Source organism: Phyllopteryx taeniolatus, chromosome 19, assembly GCF_024500385.1.
Source record: "Phyllopteryx taeniolatus isolate TA_2022b chromosome 19, UOR_Ptae_1.2, whole genome shotgun sequence".
Taxonomy (NCBI): Eukaryota; Metazoa; Chordata; class Actinopteri; order Syngnathiformes; family Syngnathidae; genus Phyllopteryx; species Phyllopteryx taeniolatus.
The window spans coordinates 2,911,968-2,937,426 of record NC_084520.1 but is presented as its reverse complement, the minus strand read 5'-3'; the positions used below and the strand labels follow the sequence as shown (position 1 = coordinate 2,937,426).

At 43.6% G+C, this 25,459-nt stretch overlaps 1 long non-coding RNA gene across 1 annotated transcript in view; it reads right to left on the bottom strand.

Moving 5' to 3' along the window:
• Positions 1-2,823: 2,823 nt before the first annotated feature.
• Positions 2,824-25,459, bottom strand: part of LOC133469341 (uncharacterized) — an 85,236-nt gene continuing 62,600 nt past the window's right edge. The window contains exons 3-4 of the long non-coding RNA XR_009785681.1: positions 3,310-3,340; positions 2,824-3,229 (exon numbers count right to left, since the gene is read on the bottom strand). This is a non-coding gene — a long non-coding RNA (uncharacterized LOC133469341). The remainder of the gene's footprint in view (positions 3,230-3,309; positions 3,341-25,459) is intronic.

The window sequence follows — 25,459 nt, the reverse complement described above, 5'->3', positions numbered from 1 at the left end:
CTTCTCCCCAGCCACTTCATCCAGCTCATCCGGGGGGATCCCGAGGCGTTCACAAGCCAGCTGAGAGATGTAGTCTCTCCAGCGTGTCCTGGGTCGTCCCCGGAGTCTCCTCCCGGTGGGACGTGCCCGGAACAGCTCACCAGGGAAGCGTCCGGGAGGCATCCAAATCAGATGCCCCAGCCACCTCATCCGGCTCTTCTCAATGAACTTCTCAATACTCTGAGCTCCTCCCGGATGACCGAGCTTCTCACCCTATCTCTAAGGGAGAGATTCTCATCCCAGCCACTTCACACTCGGCTGCAAACTGCTCCAGTGAGAGTTGGAGATCACGGCTTGATGAAGCCAACAGAACCACATCATCTGCAAAAAGCACAGATGCAATACGGAGGCCACCAAACCGGACTCCCTCTATGCCTCGGCTGTGCCTACAAATTCTGTCCATAAAAGTTATGAACAGAATCGGTGACAAAGGGCAGCCTGGGCGGAGTCCAACCCTCACCGGAAATGAGTCTGAACAGCCCGTATGAGGGGGTTCGGTACCCCATACAGGACTCCCAGAGGGACACGGTCGAACGCCTTCTCCAAGTCTAAAAAACACATGGAGACTGGTTGGGCGAAGTCCCATGCACCCTCGAGGACCCTGCCGAGGGTGTAGAGGTGGTCCACTGTTCCACGACCAGGACGAAAACCATACTGCTCCTCCTGAATCTGAGACTTCCCGACGGACACTCCTCTCCAGCACCCCTGAATAGACTTCACCAGGGAGGCTGAGGAGTGTGATCCCCCTGTAGTTGGAACACACCCTCCGGTCCCCTTTCTTAAAAAGGGGGACCACCACCCCAGACTGCCAATCCAGAGACACTGTCCCCGATGTGCACGTAATGTTGCAGAGGCGTGTCAACCAGGACAGCCCCACAACAACCAGAGCCTTTAGGAGATAGGAGAGCCCGCCTCAGAGACCCCAGACTCTCCTTCCTCATGGGAAGGCGTTCGGTGGAATTGAGGAGGTCTTCGAAGTATTCTCCCCACCGACTCACAACGTCCCGAGTCGAGGTCAGCGGCGCCCCATCCCCACTATACACAGTGTTGATGGTACACTGCTTCCCCCTCCTGAGACGCCAGATGGTGGACCAGAATTTCCTCGAAGCCGTTGGGAAGTCTTTCTCCATGGCCTCACCGAACTCTGAAGTTTTTGCTTCAGCGACCACCAAAGCTGCATTCCGCTTGGCCAGCCGGTACCTATAAGCTGCCTCAGGAGTCCCACAGGCCTTCTTCAGTTTGACGGCATCCCCACCGTTGGTGTCCACCAACGCGTTATGTGTTTGCCGCCACGACAGGCACTGACCACCCTACGGCCACACCTCCAGTCGACCGCCTCAGCAATGGAGGCGCGGAACATGGTCCACTCGGACTCGATGTCCCCTGCCTCCCCCGGAACGTGAACAAAGTTTTGTCGGAGGTGGGAGTTGAAACTACTTCTGACAGGGGATTCTGCCAGATGTTCGCAGCAGACCCTCACAATAAGTTTGGGCCTGCCAGGTCGGACCGGCATCTTCCCCCACCATTGGAGCCAACTCACCAACAGGTGGTGATCAGTTGACAGATGCAGGCCCTGCCACCAGGCGCTCGCCTTCGAGCCCCACCTCCAGGTTTGGGTCCGGGGGCCCCGGTAACCCGCGTCCAGGCAAGGGAGACGTTGATCATGCTTTTTAAAAAAATATAGTGATGTTTCGGCAGAAGGCGCGGCAGCGGCAAATTTAGATGATTCACCATGACAATCATCAAGAGCTGTTGGAACTTGACTCCAGTCATATTTTTCCAAAATTTCACAAACGTGATGATAGTCCACACTTAATCCATGTCAATGGAATTTTGTCTATGGACAAAAAAGTCACATGTTTCATACTTTGTTGTTCTTCTGGTTGCAGGTTAATCTGACCTACTGAATATTTTCTGATTGTTAAGGCCTTCAATATCACAATACAAAATTTGTGACTTTTTGCCAAACGATGTTGCCATGTTGATGCGCTGTTTGCCGCGCTGTTTGCCAAGAAACCAATGCTGTTTTGAGGGGCTAAACATGGATGTAAACTCATAAAAATTTGCACACACATTGAGCCTCGCAAACTTCAATATTTAACAGTTTTTTTTGTGCAATTTAAAAAAATGGCTCAGTAGCGCCCCCTACAAATGTTCAAGGAAGGAAGGTCCTAGGTCTACCAATATTGGGAGGCATACCGAACAGCCCAAGACCTACAAACCCAACAGGAAGTCCTGTAGTTTTTGAATTTACTTTTAAAATTCTCCATATTTTTCGCCTTTTACAGCTGTCATATTCATACGAACTCCTAGAGATTTTATCCAATCAACTTAAAACTTCGTGTGTCTCATCTAGAGATGTTGAAGATAAAAATTTATCAAAAGCTTTTATTTCGTACATCGCTCTTGGTGTGGTGTTTAAACGCATCAGCCCTGCCTGTAATTTTTATCTTTGTCTACCAAAATTGGGAGACAAGCACAGGACAATGACCTACAAAATAAGGCTCTTGAAGCCCTACCCTAAACCCAACAGGAAGTCCAAAATTTTTAATTGACTTTACAATTTTAACCTATTTTTCGCCTTTTACAGCCCTCATGTTTTTATGAAATCCTCTTACAGATTTTATCCGATCGACTTCAAACTTTGGGTGTCTTACCTATAAAGATATTGAAGATGAAAGGTTATTAAAACCTTTCAACATCATCTCTTGCTAATGCCAAGGAGACATGCTGTTCGCCACGCTGTTGTGTTGTGCTGCAAGTAATTGTGAAGTTGAATGAAAATGAAGAAGAAGAAGAATCACCTTTTATTGTCATGAACATGCATGCATGTACACGAAATTTGTTCTCTGCATTTAACCCATCACAGTGAACACATACACGTTAGTGAAACACACTGGAGCAGGGGGCAGCTGAAGCGCCCGGGGAGCATTTCGGGGTATTAGTGTCTTCCTCAAGGACACCACAGCCGTGAGTCCGGGGGATGTTGGCGGATGGTCCAGTACCCCAACGTTGCCAGTACCTCAACGTGGCCGGGGTGCAAGGGCCCTTAATAGCTGCTCACAGTTCTGTTATTCTTATTATTATTATTAGGGCCTGAGCAGCGATCGCTGCAAGGGTCCTATTGTAATTGTAGAAATAATTCTTTTTCATTATTATTAGGACCCGAGCAGCGACCGCTGCGAGATCCCTATTGTAATCGGAGAGAGAGAGAAAGAATTATTATTATTATTATGTCAAAACAATCGCATTTTGAGGGTGTTAACTTACCCGAAAACGAATGAAACTTCACACGTCGAGCCTGGAGAAAAAATGTGATATTTTAGTTGTTTAAAGTTAAAGCGATCATTAAAAAAATGGCTCTGTACGCCCCGTACATATCTAAAAAAATAATGTGCCCCGTACCACATTTGACTTACGGCTACCAAAATTGGTAGGCACGTGAAGCACCCCGAGATGTACGAAAAAGTCAACAGAAGTCATATCCTAAAATGAACAGGATGTGAGCTATACTTCATACTTTCGCAAACTTGTCCTACAGGTTTCATCCGATTGACTTCAAACTTGGTGTGTAGCATCTCCAGACCTGGGATATTAAAAGTTGTTAAACACTTTTAATTTCGCCATTCTATATGACGGGGGTGAGTCATCAAACTTTGCATATCAAATTTCCTTCGTCATATAACAGGAAATGCTTAATAACTCCCCTGTACATGTTCCAAAAAATCCCAAACTTCACGTTTTATTAAAGTCATGCTCTGAAGACATCTGTATGACAATATTTTGTTCTACATATAGCGCCACCTTGCGGCGACAACAAATGTCTTCCTTCACATTTTAATGTACTGCGCCAAGCACGTTGAGCAGATCCACCTAAAATTTTGCCAGTTAAGCCTCAAAGACATTGATCATACTTAGTAAAAAAAAATGTGACATTTCGGCAGAAGGCATGGCCGTGGCAGTGTGGCGAATTTTGATGATTCGCCATGACATCAAGGGCTGTAATGTCACGCCAGACGGACATATCCTTTCAAAATTTCACACACTTGATTACAGTCCACACTTAAAGGCATCTATGGAAAAAAATAATCATACTAATAACGCCACCTACTGGCACAAGGAAATTACAAACTTTGTTGTTCTGCTAACAGGTTAATCCAATTTTATCTAACGTTTGCTCAGAAGACTGTTAAGGCCTTCATGATGTCACAACACAAAGTTTGTGAGTTTTCGATAAACGCTGTTGCCGTGCTGACATGCTGTTTCTCTGTTCACCAAGAAACAAACACTGTGCTCAGGGTCTATACATGCATGCAAATTCATGAAACTTTGTACACACATCAAGCCTGGCAAATTTATATATTTTACAGATTGTTTGTGCAATTCTTTTTAAATGGCTCAATAGCGCCCCCTACAAATTTTCAAAAATGTAGCCCCGGATGTAAACTTCACCTAGGGCTACCAAAATTGGAAGGCATATGTAACAGCCCAAGACCTACAAAAAGTCTCTTGGAGCCATACAATAAACCCAAGAGGAAGTCCATATTTAATTTACTTGCAATTCTCACCTAATTTTTTTGCCGTCATATTTTAACGAACTCCTCCTAGAAATTTAATCTGATCGACTTCAAACTTTGGGTGTCTCATCTAAAGATATTGAAGATGAAAAGTTATTACACTAGAAAACCCAGGGTTTTCTTACTCCTGCTACCATGCCCGGAGGACAGCCAAAAGGCTGTGTGGTTTTAAAATTAACACGTCAACGGCCTACAATTTTTCACCCTTCTTTTGTAAATGCAGCCATTACCTGCCAGATTAGCCGTTCACAGACATGACATGTGTTAACTGCTTGACTGATCGTCTAACAAGGATATCGGAATGTGGTGGTCCAACAGAATGCTCAGATCAGGGGGAGGGGTATGCTTAAAAAGATGGAAGCTTCAAACATCTACTGACCATTTTTCTGATGAGTAAGAACTGGAAGGGGCTTTCAAAATGCACTGTATTGTTTCAGTCATCAAATAGCCTTTAAGTTTTTGACATTGGTCATGTATGAAATTGTTCAAGTTTGCATAGCTATTGCAATATTGTAAACATTGTCTGCTTTCAAATGAGAGATAATCACCTTCTTTTTGACTTTTGTGGGAACAAACAGTACCAACTGTACCAACCGTTTGCAGCTGAATTTTCATCACTTATTACATTGTGGCTAATTCCACATTTTGATACAGCTGACTTTCATCCAATTCATATTCATTCACTGAAGTGGGCGACCAACATCAACTCCGTCCTCAAAAAGGCCCAGCAGAGGATGTACTTCTACTACTACTACCATCACAGTCTGGTTTGGTGTCGCTACAAAAAAGGACAGACTCCGACTGCAACGGACAATCAAAACTGCTGAAAGGATTGTCGGTACCCCCCTACCCACCCTTGAGGACTTGCACGCTGCCAGAACTAAGACAAGAGCGTGTAAAATCCCTCGGCATCACGGTCACCAGCTCTTCCAGCTTCTTCCCTCAGGTAGGCGCTACCGATCAATGCAAACTAGAACTAGCAGACGTTCCAACAGCTTCTTCCCTCTTGCGATCAACTTCTTAAACACCTAACCTACAATTCCATTACAACATGCTGGCAATTTTTTGACTTGAGTTCGTTGTCACATTTCTGTGGGGCCAATTATACATCACTCGTGCACTCACTGCAGTTGTCTCGCCACGCTGCACTATCTGTTGTTGACCAATACTGGCCACTCATGCCATAGTAGCATCTGCTCCATTTGCACACTGATTGAGGAGTATCTGCAACATTTGCACAACCAGCATTGTCGCAGATTATCGCACTACTCGTCACTTTAAACCGCATACACTCCTTGAAGTCTCATCTTTTTGCACAATTGTCAAAAAAAAAAAAAAAAAATGTACAGGCATTACCAGATAGCTAGCAACCCTTTACTGCTCAGTGACTTGTTTTTTTGTTTTTTTTTGTCAATGTCTTTATGTCTCAAAAGTGTTCTCTGTCAATTGACTGTCTGTAGTCATACTAGAGCGGCAAATTTTGTTTTTTGGACATACTTGGCAAATAAAGATGATTCTGATTCTGATTCTGATTCTGATTCTGATTCTGATTCTGATTCTGATACAGGCGGGTGCGTTGTCTCGTTGGTAACATTAAGTCATGGACCGCAATTATGGGTTGCCTAATGAGCATGGGGAAGTGCCGTACAGCGGCAATAGCCTTGTCAATCATCAACCTGATCAATGGGAAAATGCAACATACTGTGACTATGAGCAGGAGCAAGAAGAGACCTATTACAATGGCAATTATGGAAATTATTTTCTTCATTGACATGCTTTCAAGCCACCTCCATAATTTCTCTAGCCAGACAGGCTTTTGATTCCAATTATAGCTCTGCACATGTTCGTCTTGGAGGGCCTTCAGTTACCGTCATCTCCTATGTGCTACTGTACTGTATTACTGTACAACATTCGTCACCTATAAGGTTACACACCCCCATGTCAGTTGCTAATAAGGTGTCTAGGGCAAGTCTATTTTGCAGGGTCATTAGTGTGGTGGCATGGAGTTCCACCTGAACTTCCTCCATGGCAGAGATTGTCCAGTTAAAAAACATTGTTGGTTGTACCACAAATAATGGCCGCGCGTGCCATTAATTAGCGTTAGCAGTCCCCCGTTTGCCACGATGTAAGCACACTGAGTGGAAGATTCAGTTGTGGTGTTAGTTACAGTTATTGTTTTATTTCTTCCCTTTTTGATAACGTTATATCTTGGCAATTGGATGTGTGGGTCTGTAGATAAAGTGTTTATCTTGTTAAGGTATTTGCCTTTGTGTACTAATGGAGATCCTCTGGCAGCACACATTGGGTGTGAAGCTTCTCAATCTGTCTCTGTGTGTGGGGGAACAGTTAAGATCATGTTTGGGGACGCTTCTATGGGACACCTGAGTTGCCAACCTATGTTTGGTGGTAATATTCCGGAGGCTACATACACAACGGTTACACATCCATTGGGGTCAAATCCAGGAAGGGGTTTTATCATTGTCCGTCGCTTACGATTATAACACGTAATGCACGCTTGGCCACTCACTTGCCTTCCAGAGTATTTCATACACTCATAAAACATATTGTCGTCTTGCCCCAGAATCTTTTATTTTTTCCAGAAAATGGTCTTGGTTTTGTTCCTCGTTTTTCGCGTGTTTTTACAATTCTATCTAGTTGTTGAGCTCAGTCTATGGTCAGGGCCCTGGTTGGTCTGGCCGGGTCACACTGTTTGCCATTGCACACTATGTCAAGCGTGGTTACACCCTTGACCTTACATTGCTCGTGAACAGATTGCAGCTTTACCTTTGTGTGTGTTGGATCTACTGCCAAAGTTAGTAGCTCTGTGGAAGTATGTTAGTCTCACTCTAGTGTCATTCTCTATCACCCTTTTTAGGCTAATGTCAGGTATTGGCCTACCGGTCATCATCTATTGCAGGGTTAGTCGTTTAGCTTGCATTCTCATGGCCATTAAAGCCAATGGCAGTGCATCTTATATTTGTGCTAATTTTACCTTAAGAGTGCCATTTGTGTGTTCTACTGCTTCCTGTGGGGGTGATCAACACAGCCAAATCTTTGTTTAATCCCCAACAGTTTCATTGTCATTTGTGTAATTTTTGCCACAAATGTAGGTCCATTGTCTAAGCTAATGTTGTCTGGGAGCCCAAACCTAGGTAAGATTTCTCTGCACAGGAATTTGGATGCTGAAGCCACATTTGGACCCTTAGTAGGCACAGCTTCTGTCCATTTACTGAATCTATCAACAATTACCTGTACCCCCTGATGCGCTCTGTCATGTCAATGTCGTCCATCATTAGATGCCTGAAAGGGCTCCCTGGTGTTGGAATGTGACGTATGGGCGCTGAAAATGATTTACGCACATTGTTGGGCACAAACCAGACATTCAAACAAGGTTCTATCAACCATGTCTGCCAAATAAGTTGTCCACCACACAAGTCTGAGATCCCTCAATACCTCCCCCCTTGCGCAATGGTCCGAACCATGCGCATCAAGAACAGCAATCCTGACTAGTGCCGTAGGCAACACAAAATGGCCCTCTGAACTACGTCCTGGGTGGTCTTGTAAGCACCACGTTTGAGCCATGTACTGTGTTTGTAGATCCCGGATTTGCCCTGGGTGTCAATCAGTGAAGCTAAAGTAGTGAGAGGGTCACAATCCTCTGCCACTAGTAGAGGACCAATAGTTTCCGTGGAGGTGGCGCATTTGCAAGGTTATTGCCACAAGCAACAAAAGAGTCATTTTTCTGATGTGCCGGGCATTTAATAATGGCCAGAACGGAGGGCAGCTTGATAGCATCAAGTAATGAGGCCAAGGCTTCTCCATGTACTACTGGGGTCCCAGTCGCCCTCTTAAAACCTCTTTGTTGCCAAATGTTTCCATTGATGTGGCACACACTATAAGCATATGCAGTCGATGTAGACACTCAACCCCTTGGCAGCAGCCAGCCGGCAGGCAACAGTCAATGCTAATATGTCGGCTAGCTGTGCTGAGCAAGGCTGAGGAATTTTCTCTGCTTGTACCTTCGTGAAAGTAGTGTCATTACTAAATTGGACAACCAGCATATCCCGCATGATTTCCAACAATGTCTCAAAAACAAGAACCATCAACGAAATACAATGGCTACGTATTCAGGCCCCCTTAAATTTTTCACTCTTTGTTATATTGCGGCCATTTGCTAAAATCATTTTTAACTATTTTCCTCATTAATGTACACACAACACCCCATATTGACAGAAAAAAATGGAATTGTTGAAATTTTTGCCAATTTATTAAAAAAGAAAAACTGAAATATCAAACAGCCATAATTATTCAGACCCTTTGCTGTGACACTCATATTTAACTTGGGTGCTGTCCATTTCTTCTGACCATCCTTGAGATAGTTCTACACCTTCATTGGAGTCCAGCTGTGTTTGATCATACTGATTGGACTTGATTAGGAAAGACACACATCTGTTTATATAAGACGTTACAGCTCACAGTGCATGTCAGAGCAAATGAGAATCATGAGGTCAAAGTAACTGCCTGAGGGGCTCAGAGACAGAATTGTGGCCAGGCACACATCTGGCCAAGGTTACAAAAAAAATTCTGCTGCACTTAAGAGCACAGTGGCCTCCATAATCCTTAAATGGAAGGCGTTTGGGACGACCAGATCCCTTCCTAGAGCTGGCCGTCTGGCCAAACTGAGCAATCGGGGGAGAAGAGTCTTGGTGAGAGAGGTAAAGAAGAATCCAAAGATCACTGTGGCTGAGCTCCAGAGATGCAGTCAGGAGATGGGAGAAAGTCCTCCACCAGTCTGGGCTTTATGGAAGAGTGGCCCGACGGAAGCCTCTCCTCACTGCAAGACACATGAAACCTCGCATGGAGTTTGCTAAAAGACACCTGAAGGACTCCAAGATGGTGAGAAATAAGATTCTCTGGTTTGATTAGACCAAGATAGAACTTTTTGCCCTTAATTCTAAGTGGTATGTGTGGAGAAAACCAGGCACTGCTCATCACCCGTCCAATACAGTCCCAACAGTGAAGCATGTTGGTGGCAGCATCATGCTGTGGGGGTGTTTTTCAGCTGCAGGGACAGGACGACTGGTTGCAATTGAAGGAAAGATGAATGCAGCCAAGTCCAGGGATATCCTGGACGAAAACCTTCTCCAGAGTGCTCAGGACCTCAGACTGGGCCAAAGGTTCACCTTCCAACAAGACAATGACTGTAAGCACAAAGCTAAAATAAGGAAGGAGTGGCTTCAGAACTACTCAGTAACTGTTCTTGAATAGCCCAGCCAGAGCCCTGACTTAAACCCACTTGAGCATCTCTGGAGAGACATGAAAATGCCTGTCCACCAACATTCACAATCCAACCTGACAGAACTGGAGAGGATCTGCAAGGAGGAATGGCAGAGGATCCCCAAATCCAGGTGTGAAAAACTTGTTGCATCATTTCCAAAAAGACTCATGGCTGTATTAAATTTGTGTTTTTGGTCATTCTAAACATATTGTTACATATCTATATCCAGTAGATACGGTCAGCGGACATGGAAAGGTCTTCTTCCCATTTATCCATCCATCCATCCATTTTCTGAGCCGCTTCTCCTCACTAGGGTCGCGGGCGTGCTGGAGCCTATCCCAGCTGTCATCGGGCAGGAGGCGGGGTACACCCTGAACTGGTTGCCAGCCAATCGCAGGGCACATAGGAACAAACAACCATTCGCACTCACAGTCATGCCTACGGGCAATTTAGAGTCTCCAATTCATGCATGTTTTTGGGATGTGGGAGGAAACCGGAGTGCCCGGAGAAAACCCACGCAGGCACGGGGAGAACATGCAAACTCCACACAGGCGGGGCCGGGGATTGAACCCGGGTCCTCAGAACTGTGAGGCTGACGCTCTAACCAGTCGGCCACCGTGCCGCCTTCTTCCCTTTTAGTGATTGGTAAGTGCATTGATTTAGTGCATGAAATTAATTTATAAACTTTTAAGAGATTTCTTTTACTTTGCGGAAGAAGCATCACTATTTGCTTGACAAACTCCGTCAGTTCGAGGGTGCTCTGGAGTGTTGGTATTCTTTTCTTTATTGTTGCTTTTAATTTATTGTATTGAAAAACGTTTCCGTCTGTTATTTGGAATTCTTGGAACAGTTCATTATGTGTCCTAAAAACATTATCATTAAATAGTTGCTGTAGGTGGTCAATTCCATGTTGTTCCCATGTACTAAAATGAAGGGGTATATAATGAATTTCGAAATCTGGATTATGAAAGATTGGGGAGAGGATACTGGGAGCTAATTGATTTCTTGTAGATTCTAAATTTTGCCACCAAGCCATTAAGGTGGATGCGATTATTGGGTTCTTGAAGCATTTATGGCTTTTAAGATTTGTGGAAATAAGTGGGAGTTTTTCGAGTTTGATGATGTTGCAGTCTATTTGCTCCAATTCTAGCCAAGAATAATACTCCTCATTGTGGTGCAACCATTTGATGAGGTATTGTAATTGGTTAGCTAAATAATATTGTTTAACGTTGGGAGCATTTAGGCCTCCTCCTCTTTATTTTTCTGAAGAGTGGATAGACTAACTCTATTTTTCTCATTTTTTGAATACAAATTTATGACAGCAAAATCTAATGTTTGAAACCATTTACATGTGGATTTAAATGCAATCACTGAGAATAAATAATTTATTTGAGGTAAGGATTAAATTTTTATTGTGGCTATTCTTCCCAGTAGTGATATAGGCAAGTTATTCCAGCGTCTTGAGTCAAATGAGATTTTTTTCCAGAAGGTGTGTGTAATTTAGATTCGTTAGCTCTGTGAGTTTTGGCGAAATATTAATACCTAAATACTTAATGTTTCCTATAGGAATAGGGTAATCTGGGACTTGATCTGCAGGAGTCCATGAGTTTGCTGTTATTGGGAGTATTGTTGATTTTGTCCAGTTGATAGAGTAATCTGATATTTGTGAAAAGGTTTTAATGAGATTGAAGACTGCCTGAAGAGAATACTTGGGTTCCTGTAAATAAAGAAGAATATCATCAGCATACAGATTGATTTTGTGTTCCGTCACCTTTAATATTAGCATTCTGATGTATAGCGGTAGCAAGAGTTTCGATGAATATTGCAAATAGCATTGGTGAGAGTGGACATCCTTGTCTAGGTCCTCTTTGTAAAGTAAAATTTTGTGAAGTAATCCTATTTGTGTTGACTGCCGCTTTCGGCGAATTGTATAATGTTGCTATCCAATGTATAAATGAATCTCCAAAGTCAAATTTGTGAAGTACTGCAAACAGGGAAGCACAGTTAACTTTATCGAACGCTTTCTCTGCGTCAAGTAACATGATGATTGCATTTAGATTTTTACGCTGTGACATACTTATTAAATTTAACAGATTGGGTTTAGATAGTGGATTATCGAATCAAATCTCGCTGCGAGGGCTTTTGAGATAATCTTGATACCTACATTAATCAGTGATAAGGGCCGATAATTAGCCCGGAGAGTGGGGTCTTTACCTGACTTTACTAATAATTTAATTGAAGCTGTGTTCATATGGGTACTAATTTGACCTTTATCGTTTATCTCCATGATTGTTCTGAAAAATAGAGGCGCTAGTATTGACCAGAAATGTTTAATGAATTCAACGGAGATTCCGTCCGGGCCAGGCGCATATTTTTGTAATGCGTTATGTAATTCTGGGATGGTTAAAGGAAAGGTTAAAGGTTGTCTTTAATTTGTGTATCTAATTGAGGAATGTTTAGATCCTTAATAAAAGTTTCAATTTCTTTTTAGTCTGGGTTGTTCGAAGATGCGTATAAGATGCTATAATAATTGTAAAATATTTCATTTATTTCTAGCGGTGACTGTGTACAGTTGCCGTTTGAATCTTGAATGGCTGTAAAAAATGACTTTTTTTTTATTGCGCTGAAGTTGGTTCGCAAGGAATTTTCCTGATTTATTATTGTACTAAAAGTTAGTGTATCTTAACTGTTGTTGTAGAAAATCTGTTCTTTTTGATGATAACGTCTAATTGAGAATTGGTTTCTAAGCGTATCTGTTGGATTAATTGCATATTCTTCTGTGAGATGTTTAATTTTTTTCCTCAATTTCATTTTATAATTTTAGTTCTTGTTTTTTTTTCTTGTACGAAGAGAATGATACGATTCGACCTCTCATTACAGATTTCCCAGTTTCCCATCGCAGAGATGGGGATATGGTTGGGGAGTCATTGAATTAAAAAAAAAATCATCCCATTCTTTCCTCACAAATGAATCAAGAGAGACGTGTTAAAGCGCCATACATACCAGACTCCACTGTGCACTTTTAGTGGCTTTTCTGGTTGATAAGAAAGACTAAATGTCACACACTTTCATGAAATATATTAGACAGTCTGTTCAACGTCAGTAAGTGCAGTACGTGTGCTAATCCCTGAACTCCTTTCCTCCAAGCTTCTCCAGCTCAGCGTCTCGCCTGCCATCTGCCAGTCGATTTACAGCTTTCTGATGGGCAGAACCCAGCAGGTGAGGCTGGGGGACACCTCATCCACACGCAGCATCAGCTCCTGGGCGCCCCAAGGTTGTGTCCTCTCGGCGCTGCTCTTCTCTCTCTACACGAACGACTGCACCTCGACGCACCCGGCTGTCAAACTCCTGGAGTTTGCAGATGACACCACTGTCATCGGCCTGATCAAAGACAGTGACGAGTCTGCATATCGACAGGAAGTGGAGCAGCTGGAGCTGTGGTGTGGCCGACACAATTTGGAGCTGAACACGCTCAAGACTGTAGAGATGATTGTGGACTTCAGGAAGCATCCCTCGCCACAGCTGAATCAGAATCAGAATCATCTTTATTTGCCAAGTATGTCCAAAACACACAAGGAATTTGTCTCTGGTAGTTGGAGCCGCTCTAGTACGACAACAGACAGTCAATTTACAGAACACTTTGGTGACATAAAGACATTGCCAAAAAAAAAAAATAGTCAATGAGCAGTAAAGGGTTGCTAGTTATCCGGTAATGCTGGTACTTTTTTTTTTTTGACAATTGTGCAAAAAAAATGCAGAGTCCTCTAGCACTTAGAGCAGTTCGAATGACTAATATTGCAATAGTCCGGTGCAATGGCCATTGTGCAAAGGGCGCTGAGACTTCAAGGAGTGTATGCGGTTTAAAGTGACGAGTAGTGCGATAATCTGGAACAATGTTGGTTGTGCAAATGTTACAGATACTCCTCAATCAGTGTAAAAATGGAGCAGATGCTACTCTGGCATGAGTGGCCAGTATATGCAAATAGTGCAGCATGGCGAGACAACTACAGTGAGTGCACGAGTAATACATAATTGGCCCCACAGAAATGTGACAACGAACTCAAGTCAAAAAATTGCCACCATGTTGTAATGGAATTGTAGGTTAGGTGTTTAAGAAGTTGATCGCAAGAGGGAAGAAGCTGTTGGAATGTCAACTAGTTCTAGTTTGCATTGATCGGTAGCGCCTACCTGAGGGAAGGAGATGGAAGAGCTGGTGACCGGGGTGCGGAGGGTCAGAGAGGATTTTGCACGCCCTTGTCTTAGTTCTGGCAGCGTGCAAGTCCTCAAAGGTGGGTAGGGGGGTACCGAGAATCCTTTCAGCAGTTTTGATTGTCCGTTGCAATCGGAGTTTGTCCTTTTTTGTAGCAGCACCAAACCAGACTGTGATGGAAGAACACAGGACTGATTTGATGACCGCTGTGTAGACCTGTCTCAGCAGCTCCGGTGGCAGGCCGTGCTTTCTCAGAAGCCGCAGGAAGTACATCCTCTGCTGGGCCTTTTTGAGGACGGAGTTGATGTTGGTCGCCCACTTCAGGTCCTGAGAGATTGTAATTCCCAGGAACTTGAAGGTCTCGACGGTTGACACAAGGCAGCTGGACAACGTGAGGGGCAGCTGTGGCGAAGGATGCCTCCTGAAGTCCACGATCATCTCTACAGTCTTGAGCGTGTTCAGCTCCAGGTTGTGTCGGCCGCACCACAGCTCCAGCCGCTCCACTTCCTGTCGATATGCAGACTCGTCACCGTCCTTGATGAGGCCGATGACAGTGGTGTCATCTGCAAACTTCAGGAGTTTGACAGTCGGGTTCGCTGAGGACACAAGGACACAACCTTGGGGCGCCCCAGTGCTGATGCTGCGTGTGGATGAGGTGGCCTCCCCCAGCCTGACCTGCTGTGTCCTGCCCGTCAGAAAGATGTAAATCCACTGGCAGATGGCAGGTGAGATGCTGAGCTGTAGAAGCTTGGATAAAGGAGTTCAGGGATGATGGTGTTGAACACTGAGCTGAAGTCCACAAACAGGATCCTCGCGTAGGTCCCTGCACTCTCGAGGTGTTCTCGGATGAAGTTCAGTCCCATGTTGACTGCATCATCCGCAGACCTGTTCGCTTGGTAGGCAAACTGCAGGGGGTCCAGCAGGGGACCTGTGACACTCTTGAGGTGGTCCAGCACGAGACGTTCAAAGGACTTCATGACCACAGATGTCAAAGCGACAGGCCTGTAGTCATTCAGACCCGAGATTGCAGGTTTCTTGGGGACTGGGATGATGGTTGAGCGTTTGAAACAGGATGGAACTTCGCACAGTTCCAGAGATCTATTGAAGATCTGAGTGAAGACTGGAGCGAGCTGGTCCACACAGACTTTGAGGCAGGATGGAGACACATGGTCCGGGCCTGCCGCTTTGTTAATCTTTTGTTGTTTGAAGATGCGTCTCACATCCTGTTCAAGGATGGTTAACGCAGAAGTCAGAGGTGTGATTGTGGTCGGGGTGCGGCCGGATGGGTGTGTGGTGTGAAACTGATTTTCAAATCTGCAGTAGAAGGTATTCAAGTCGTTGGCTAGTGTGCTATTGTTCTCAGCTTGGGGGGATCGTCGCTTGTAATTTGTCAGCGATTGGAATGCATGCCAGACTGATTTAGAGTCGTTTGCGCTAAACTGTTTTTCCAACTTTGCTGCATAGTTCCTCTTTGCAATGTTAATTTCTTTAGTCAGCTGGTTTCTAGCTCGATTATACAGGGACCTGTCCCCGCTCTGATACGCGTCCTCCTTAGCTTGGCGAAGCTGCTTAAATTTAGCAGTGAACCACGGCTTGTTGTTGTTGAATGTGCGAAATGATTTTGTTGGTACACACACATCTTCACAGAAACTGATATAGGTTGTAACAGTGTCCGTATATTCATCCAGGCTGCCAGCTGAATTTTCAAAGACACTCCAGTCTTTGCAGTCTAAACAGCTTTGAAGTTCCATCTTGGCTTCATTGGTCCACTTTTTCACTATTTTCACTGTGGGCTTCGCGCATTTAAGTTCTTTCCTGTACGTCGGTATTAAGTGAATTCAGCAGAACCTCACGCTGTCCAATTGACTTATGTCCTTCACGTTCGTGGGTATTACAGTTTCTCCTGAAGTGGGCGATCAACATCAACTCCATCTTCAAAAAGGCCCAGCAGAGTATATACTTCCTGCGGCTTCTGAGGAAGCACGGCCTGCCACAGGAGCTGTTGAGGCAGTTCGACACAGCGGTCATCGAATCAGTCCTGTGTTCTTCTATCACAGTTTGGTTTGGTGCTGCTACAAAAAAGGACAAACTTCGACTGCAACGGACACTCAAAACTGCTGAAAAGATTGTTGGTACCCTCCTACCAACCCTTGAGGACTTGCACGCTGCCAGAACTAAGACAAGCGCGTGCAAAATCCTCTTGGACCCTCCACATCCTGGTCATCAGCTCTTCCAGCTCCTTCCCTCAGGTAAGCGCTACCGAACAATGCAAACTAAAACCAGCAAACATTCCAACAGCTTCTTCCCTCTTGCCATCAACTTCTTAAACAGCTAACTTATTCCATTGCAACATCCTGCCAATTTTTTTGTCTTGAGTTTGTTGTCACATTTCTGTCGGGCCAATAATACATTACTCGTGCACTCACTGTAGTACTCTCGCCACGCTGCACTATTTGTATATCTGTTGTTGACCAATACTGGCCACTCATGCCAGAGCAGCATCTGCACCATTTGCACACTGACTGAGGAGTATCGGCAACATTTGCACAATTGACATTGTCCCAGATTATCGCACTACTCGTCATTTTAAACTGCGTACATTCCTTGAAGTCTCGGCGCCCTTTGTACAATGGTGATTGCACCGGACTATTGCTATATTAGTCATTCAAACTGCTCTAATTGCTAGAGGACTCTGCATCTTTTTGCACAATTTGCACAAGGCGGAAGTGACGTAGGCGGTTTGAGTTTGAGCCTGCGCGCGGGAACTTGCAGTGCTTCTGTCTGGATGAACTCGAAGTGTCGGTTTCCTCTTCGAAGAGCACAACTCATCGCCCAGGTGTGAGGGAACCGGCCGGCGCGGCGGACCTTTTGGCGAGGCAGCGAAGTTCACCGATGTGAAACGCGTCCTCCTCTTTCTACTCGGCTAACCTCGCTAGCCGCCGAGCTAACGTGCCGCCAGCTAGTTGGTCACACCGCGGCGGAGGGAGCTCCTCGTCGGCGGCGCACGAAGGACGAAGTGACTGAATCTGCCGGCTCCGTCGAAGACTAAGCCCAGCCGCGCACAGGCAAGGTAAACTTTCTGGTGTTTGGACGCCACTCTGTATTTGGGAACTTGTCGACAGTCAGCCAGCCAATTGGGCTTTTCTTGGTCCTCGCAAAAGTCGCAACTTCTGCTTTCTTGTCAAAATGGCTCAATATTGGGCGTATGATTCCAAACAACCTTTTTGACGCGGTTTCTTCTTGTCTTGCTGTGTTATCATGTGTGCCAATGGGCCTCCACCTCTGACGGCTGGGCCTCCACCACCACCGACGGCTGGGTCTCCTCCACCACCGACGGCTGGGCTTCCACCACCACCACTGACGGCTGGGCCTCCACCACCACCAACGACGGCTGGGCCTCCACCACCACCACCGACGGCTGGGCCTCCACCACCACCACCGACGGCTGGGCCTCCTCCACCACCACCGACGGCTGGGCCTCCACCACCACCGACGGCTGGGCCTCCACCACCACCGACGGCTGGGCCTCCACCACCACCACCACCACCGACGGCTGGGCCTCCACCACCACCACCACCGACGGCTGGGCCTCCACCACCACCACCACCGACGGCTGGGCCTCCACCACCACCACCACCGACGGCTGATGCGGAAGCTGGCAGTGTAAAGCTATATGCAAACATTGCCAATAAAAGAAACAGGGGGCTGCCAAACCCCGCAATACTAAAGCACCGGAAATGGAGGGCGTTCCAAACCGTTAATAACTCTAAATTAATATGGGACTCAACACGTAAACTAAAAGGCATTCTTTGTGCACACTTAAATATACGAAGCATTTTAACAAAAAGTGATCAGGTCAATCACCTTCTCACTGACTCAAATATTGACTTCCTCTGCCTATCTGAGACATGGCTCCATGAATCTTCGCCCTCAGCAATACTATCTGTACCTGGTTATAAAATGTTTAGAAACGACAGACAGGGTTCTAAGGGAGGAGGTGTTATGATTTATGCCAAGGACACTTTTAATTGTAATGAAATACATGTTACAGATGAGAATGGATTAGAATTTCTTGGACTAACTGTTTATTTGTCACAGCAAATGTCATTTATTCTTGTAGTTATTTATAGGCCTCCCTCATCAAATGCCGCTTTCTATGAAAAGCTGGAAATGTTACTGAAACAACTCAATCTTGCAAAAGAGGTGATAATAATGGGTGACCTAAATGTTAATTGGGAAGTTAACAAAGTTAGGAAAAAATTGAAAAGGGTTATGGATGATATGGATATGACTCAGGTTATTAATGGCCCTACGAGAATTACAAACTCCACCCGAACTCAGATTGATCTAGCCTTTACTAATAGGCCAGAAAGGATCTTGAAGCCATACAATATGCTCACAGGATTGTCTGATCACAATCTTATAATGGTTTCAAGAAAATTAAATAAAAAGCGCTTCAAACCCTTGGCCACCACTGAATCCAATAGGATACCAAAACATGAACAACAAAATTTCCAAGATTCCATCCAAGAAGTAAACAGGGATGTATTACTCGCTGGTAAAAATTTAGATGAGGATTGTTCTAAATTTGCCAACAAAATACAAGAAATTATTATACAATTTACACGGATAATTAAACTAAAAGCTAGAAAGAATGGCCTGCCTTGGTTAAACACATTTATTCTGAAACTGATGAAAGAACGCGATCATTCCTTGAAGTTGTCGGTCAAATCAGGATACAATAGACAGCACTTTATCTCACTGAGAAATAGGGTAGTGAAAGAAATAAGAAAATCTAAAGCTGACTTTTTCATTACTGCTCTGAATAGTGCGAAGGGAAATTCAAAAATAACCTGGAATTATATTAAAAAACTATTGGGTGATACACAAAATAAGAAAACAAAACTAATGCAAATTCAATTAAATGGAAACATCAAGTGATGGCTGATGCTTTTAACAACTACTTCATTGAATCTGTGTCAGAAATCTCTTCTAAGTTTGCAGTAAAACAAATGAAGGAATACCCTGCATTGTCTACAACGCAGTTCTTTACTATTACAAATATTACTGAGACCAAAGTTAGCGATTTAATTCATTCACTCAAACCATCTAAGGCAAAGGATGTTTTTGGAATGGACATGAGCATGCTCAAAGATCTAGGTTCAACTCTTGCTCCTCCTATTGCCTCAATCATTAATCTTTCAATTTCATCTGGTCACTTTCGAAAGGCCTGGAAATCTGCTATTGTTACCCCTGTCTTTAAATCCGATGACTCAACTTCTCTGAATAACTACCGACCTATAAGCATTCTTCCGGCCATTTCCAAAGTTGCAGAAAAATGGGTGTCAGAGCAGATTGTCCATTATTTAATCAGCAGCTCCCCCTCTCTCCACGCCATGCAGTTTGGTTTCAGATCCAAGCATTCCACTGAAATGGCTACATGCCTCTTCATTGAGAAAATAAAATCTTCTCTCGACAAGGGTGGAGTTGTAGGGGCGGTGTTCTTGGACCTCAGGAAAGCTTCTGATACAGTAAATCACTCTGTTCTTCTTACCAAGCTCTCAAAATTTAACTTCTCTCGCAAAGCTGTGAGCTGGATTGAATCATATCTGCATGACCGAACACAATCTGTATCAGTTAACAACTGCAGATCAGAGTCTCTTAGGCTAACCTCTGGAGTCCCTCAGGGATCAATATTGGGCCCCCTTTTATTTAGTCTTTATATCAACGATTTGCCCACTGTTTGCTCTGAAGCAGAGTGCGTAATGTATGCAGACGACACAGTTTTCTTTGCTCATGGTCGCTCCAAAGATACTGTTGCTGCTAAACTCACTAATACAATGTCCTGTGTCACAACTTGGTTGCAGGAGTGCTGTCTACAGCTAAACGTTTCTAAAACTGTAGGCATGTATTTCACTAAAACAAATAGAGTATCACCTGACCCCGACATACTTGTTAATGGAGAAAAAATGCAAATTGTCAGCCAATACAAATATCTTGGGTTAATAATAGATTCACAGCTTTCCTTTAAAGCCCATATTGACAAATTGTGTAAAAATATCAAATTAAACCTCGCAAATTTTCGTGCAATTCGGAATGAAATGTCAACTGAAGCTGCAAAAATGTACCTGCATTCGATGATTCTTAGTCACTTTAACTATTGCATAACCAGTTGGTCCCAGGCTGGTCAGAATGCAAAAAAACCATCGGAAGTTTTGTACAAACAAGTAATTAAAGTGATGGATAAAAAAACAAGGCACTATCATCACTGTGCAATTTTAAAAAAATACAGTCTTTTAAACTGGGACCGTCTTCACATATTTGCAGATTTAAATTTGATTTATAAAGTACTGCATGATTTGGCCCCAGCTCCTCTGGCTGAGTTCATCAGCCAAAGAAACAGCTCTGAGCGTGTCACTCGAGGCTCTGTCAGAGGTGACTGTCTCATTCCTCTGCGCAGGAACACTTTCAGTAAGTCAGCCTGGTCAGTGAGGAGCGCTGGTGAGTGGAACTCAGTACCTGATGAGGTTAAACTGCTTACAACATACAAGGCCTTCACAAAAAAACTGAAAATGTGGCTAGTTAACACCTATAGCTGCCAACACTAAAAGACAAGTATGTTATGTTGTCTTTTTGTTATGATCAAAAAAATTATGGTTTTATTCTCTCTTAATAGTATAGTTTGATTATGTATCCTGTATTATATTGTCTTGTAGATGTATTTTACTGCTTTTTTACATCATGGCCAGGGGACTACAGATGAAAACTAGCCTTCTGGCTAATTCTGGCTTTTTTAACCATGTGTACTTCATGTGTTTTATGAAATTGCATTGTCCCCTTTCAAAAATAAACTGATCCTAAAAAACTAAAAAACATTTAATAAGACAAAGTAAAACAATTGAAACAGAAACAAAAACACGCCATTTAAACAGGACACCATATATACATTAAAATGCAAGTAAAAAGCTAGGTCTTTAATTTTGCTGTAAAAATTTCAACTGAGCAGGCTTGCCTGACCTCAAGTGGAAGATTGTTCCATAAGTAAAAGCAGCACCTTAACCTCCACTCTGACGTGGACAAGGAGCCAGTGAAGGGAGGCCAATACAGGGGTGATTTGGTCATACCTCAAAGTCCACCTTAAAACCCGAGCTGCCGCATTCTGGACCCGCTGCTGACCTCTAACTTTTATTGGACAAGCCAGACAAACGAACATGGCAATAGTCAAGCCTAGATGACACAAAAGCATGAATTAGGGTCTCTGCATCATTCACTGAGAGGATTGGTCTGATCCTTGCAATTTTGTGTCGATGGAAAAAGTATTAGCTCCTTTACATGCAACTCAAATGAAAGAGTCTGTTCAACGAGTACACCAAAATTCTTTACCCAATCAATAACACAGTCATCAAGAGACAAGGAGAAGTTGTTAAAATGATGACTGTTTTAACGGTCCAATAGTGATCATTTCGGTCTTAGATGGATTTAGAAGTAAAAAATAGCGAGGCACACTGCATGTTTGTCAGAAGCCGACCCTTTCCCTGTAAAAGGAAAGGATGTGGCTAGTTAACACCTATAGCTGCCAACACTAAAAGACAAGTATGTTATGTTGTCTTTTTGTTATGATCAAAAAAATTATGGTTTTATTCTCTCTTAATAGTATAGTTTGATTATGTATCCTGTATTATATTGTCTTGTAGATGTATTTTACTGCTTTTTTACATCATGGCCAGGGGACTACAGATGAAAACTAGCCTTCTGGCTAATTCTGGCTTTTTTAACCATGTGTACTTCATGTGTTTTATGAAATTCCATTGTCCCCTTTCAAAAATAAACTGATAAACTAAATAATTGTCAAAAATTAATAAATAAAAAATTGTACCGGCATTACCAGATTGCTAGCAACCTTTTATTGCTCAGCGACTGTTTTTCTCAATGTCTTTATGTCTCAAAAGTATTCTCTGTCAATTGATTGTCTGTTGTCGTACTAGAGCAGCTCCAACTACCGGAGACAAATCCCTTGTTTGTTTTTTTGGACATACTTGGCAAAATAAAGATGATTCTGATTCTGATAAAACGTATATTATTGGCGATGTAATGACGAAAAAACAATGTCTCTTGTGTGAAGCCACAGACCAATCACAGCCTGCCTGAATGGATGTGTGTGTGGTCTCTTGAAGCATCATGGGAGCGATGACTCAACATGACTCGTAGCTGCGCTTCCTATGCATTTGAACAGGAAATATGAAAATTCAGCTATTTTAATGATGAAATCATTGAAATTATTGGATTGAAAAAGAAAATCTATGTAAAGCACGGACCATAGAACTAAAATGGAACAGTTTAATGTAATCATAAGTTTTTTTTTTACTATTCACATGCAGTGGAAAGGAAGGACCACCACGGGGCAGTGAGGCTCTGCCTCACTTGGCTACCCTGACCGCACATCACTGGATTTGAGCGCTCTATTAGGGGATTTAGCATAAGGTTAAAATCGCCTCCCATGATAATTGTAGAATTAGTTGACAAGTTTAACAAGTGTGAAAACAGAATGTGAAAAAGGCTGGATCGTCTTTATTAGGAGCGTATACATTGACAATTGTATAAAGTTTGTTAAATATTGTAGCCTGTATAATTATGTATTGGCCTTCTGGATCTGCTACTGTACTATTTATTGTAAAAAGTAGTCTTTTATGGACTAGTATTGAGACTCCTCTTTTATGCTGTTATAAAAGGCTGAGACAGCCTGAGTGAAATTCGAGTCAATGAGGCATTTTTCTTCGAACTCAATAAGGTGCATTTCTTGTAATAGGAGGAGGTCTGTTTTACGTTTAGTGATATAATCCATAATCTTAATTCTCTTTGCCTGGTATCGAATGCCATTGACATTACATGACAAAAATATGTGTGACATATAATGAGTGTATCATAATTTTAAATAGATTGGGTACTATGTATTCTTTGTTGTTGTTTTTTTGACCGTTTATGAGATATTTTTTGGTATTGTGTTGACAAATGTTATTTAGAGAGGGTGATAGAGATGCTATATTTAACTACAGCAAAACCAGGGTACACAGAAGGGTAACGAACAAACACTGAACATAGAAAACAAACAGAGACATGGGAATAATATGGTGTGTGGAGGTTGTTTGAAGTGCGCAAGAAGAGTTTTGAGTGTGTTTAGTGTGTGTGGAAACAAGCAGAGCAGGCAAGCAGATAGGAGTGAGAATTCATGCTGGTGGCATGCGTGATTCGTTTTTTGTCTTTGTTTATCTAAGCAAAAGTGGAAAGAATGACACAAGCTACAATACACTTTTGACAATTCATAACGACAACAGATTAAAAGAAATACTTATCTAGAAGAGCCAGGGCGTGACGTTGGCATCACGAAACAGTTGGCCGTCGACATATAGTTTATCGACAACTAGCCACGCTTGTTTGCCTTTCCCTCGGTGATTCTTCATCAACGGGTACAAGATTTTGTTTACATTTATAATACACTGATATATACATACCAAATTATCAATAAGTTTTCAGTTATAATAAGGCTAAATGAGTACTGGATTATAATTCACCCCGCATATACCACTGCATAATCTCACATTTTTGGCATTATCCCACCTCCATAAATATAGAAAAAGAAAAAAGTGTACTTGATATTAAATTAAAATGTATTGTACATAAGTTAAATTTACCTCAGTGTTTAAAAACAATTATTAGAGTTTAGCTGTAAATGAATTGTACTTAAAAGTTAAATACAGTTATCCTTAAAATAATAAAACAGTGACATAACAATGACAACAAGGCTTCAGAAACAAAAAACATGGATAAAACAAAACTTAAAATCAAAATCACAGGGGCAGAAAATGTAGTACAGAATAAAAACTATCACGGCAATACTGTCATGAACGGAACAAAGGGCAGGACCCAAAATGCACGACTCCAATTCAAATGGACAGTTTCATAAAGAGGTTTAATAAACGGGCAGAGGTCAGTACACAGGCAGGCAATCCGAAAAGGCAACAGTATCCAAAAAACATGAGGCAACAAGGCAAGGTCAATAATCAGAACAGGGTCGAGTCTGACTATGAGTCAGTGACGTGGAAACAAGGAATGCTGGAACGTGACAACAAGGTACAATGAACTGGCGACCAGAAAGAATGAGACACGAGGTTAAATGCATGGGGTAATTAGGGTAAACGAGGCACAGGTGGGGAAGATGCTCTCAGGAGCAGGTGTGTACAAGACAGGGGGAAGACAACAACCATAACACACACCCATGACAGTACACCCCCCCCCCCCCCAGCCCCTCCCCATTAACGGCCGGTCCCAGACGGCCCCGGAGCCCCAGTATGTGCATTATGGAAGTCCCGAATGAGTGAGTCAGCCACGATAAACCCAGAGGGCACCCATGAACGTTCCTCAGGCCCGTAGCCCTCCCAGTCCACCAGATATTGAAACCCCCTCCCCCTCCGACGAGACGACAACAGCCTCCTCACCGTGAAGACAAGGCCCCCCATCCACGAAACGGGGGAGGGCCTGGAAGGCGGGACTCCCGGGCTGGCTTGAGCAGGCTGACGTGAAATGTAGGGTGGACACGGATCGACCTTGGGAGCCTGAGCTCCATGGTGACAGGATTGATGACCTTTGTGATGGGGAAGGGCCCAACGAACCTGGGACCGAGCTTCCGGGACTCCACCCGGAGTGGAATATGCTTGGTGGAGAGCCAAACTCGCTGATCCACATTGTAGTTCGGGGCCGCTGTCCTCCTACGGTCAGCTGCAATCTTGTAGGACCGTCCTTGGCGTTGCAGCATTTGGCGGGCTCGCTCCCAGGACCTCCTGCAGCGTCTCATCAAGGTCAATGCAGCTGGAAACCGTGGATTCTGGGGCTATGGCAGGAAACAGAGATGGTTGGTAACCAGGCCCAATGTGAAAAGGCGATAGACCAGTGGATGCAGAGGGGAGAGAATTGAGAGAGAACTCGACCCAAACCAGCTTCTGAATCCAGGATTTTGGCTCTGTTGGTTTCAGGATGAAACCCAGATGACAGACTGACAGTAGCACCTATTAAACTACAAAACTCCTTCCAAAATCGTGAAACAAATTGGGGGCCCCTAGCAGATACCACATTCTTGGGGAAACCATGAAACTTGAATACCTGTTTTATCATCAACTCGGCAGTTTCTTTAGCTGAGGGGAGTTTCGGCAGTGCAATGAAGTGTGCCATCTTAGAGAACCTGTCAACAACTGTGAGAATGGTGGTATTTCCTATAGAGGCTGGTTATCCTCTCACAAAGTCTACAGAAATGTCTGACCAAGGACGTTGTGGTATTGCCAGGGGTCGCAACTCCCCAGAAGG